The sequence below is a fragment of the Globicephala melas genome, chromosome 13 (genome assembly GCF_963455315.2).
Source record: "Globicephala melas chromosome 13, mGloMel1.2, whole genome shotgun sequence".
Lineage (NCBI taxonomy): Eukaryota > Metazoa > Chordata > Mammalia > Artiodactyla > Delphinidae > Globicephala > Globicephala melas.
The window spans coordinates 9,767,998-9,769,177 of NC_083326.1; positions in this window are offsets into that span (position 1 = coordinate 9,767,998).

A 1,180-nucleotide genomic window follows, 5' to 3' on the forward strand; every position below is an offset into this window, starting at 1 on the left:
TATGAGGCCTTCCCGGGACAGACACCCTGGCCCCTAGCCATGTCTTCCACCTGCCTCTTAGTTGTAAAAAAAAAAAAAAAAAAAAAAAATTTAGCCTCTTAGGCTTTCACTGAGTTCCAAAGAATAAATTTAATCAGAGAAGTAAGAAAATGCAGAAGCAAAGAAAAACAGTCAAGCAAGACAAAATAATAATAGTTTAGCCATTAAACAAAGTCAAGAACATTTAGTTCCTCCTCAAAGGCTATAGAAAATATTCTGAGCCATATCCTTTGAGCTGTTTTGCAGATACTGAAACCCCCACCAGGTGGAAAAAGTTAACTCTATGCTGCCCAAAAGCACACAGACCCCAGATGGGTTGGAAGCAGAAGGTTAATGTTGTTGACTCCCAATTACCTCATCATCAGCACATCAGAAGAATGTTCAGGAGCTGATCACGCACCCCACAATCCCATTCCCTCACCCTGTCTTTAAAAACCTTTCCCTGAGAGCCATCAAGGAGCTTGGGTCTTTTAAGCACTAGCTACCTGGACTCCTTACTTGGCGCCCTGCAAAAAAACACTACACTTTGCTTCACCACGACTTGGTGTCAGTAGACTGGCTTTACTGTGCATGGATGAGCAGACCCAAGTTTGGTTTGGTAGCAGTAAAATGTATCAATAAGAGCTCTGTCTGCTGTACTCAATAGAAAATCCAATTCAAACTCCTAAATTAAAAAAAAACAAACAAACACTACATTGGCTCAGGTACCTGATCAACTTAGGGTAGACTAATTTCATGCACATCTTTATTCTCAGTTCATACCCGGAGGGTACAATGAGAGAAAACTGCTTCCTGGAGACCACAAACAATAGTTCTAGAATTGACTTTCCATGGCCCTGGTTGGCTGGAATGTGGATCAAGTGTCCATCCCTGAACTAATCACTGTAATCAAGTCGTTGGCATTTGCTATTTTCTTAGTCTTGTTCACTCACTCCTCCCTTAAAGCCCAGAGGTGATGTCAGTTGTCTTGAAGCCCATGGGATGAGAATAGGGGAGGGGAGGTTACTATGAATCATTATCAGAAGGAAGGAGAAGTGGATGCAGGGTGTCAAAAATAACTAGAGTTTTCTAGGTAAAATGAAAAGTTCCTAAGAATAAACTATGTCAGCTGCTTTAAGAAACTATCAAAATCATATGACTG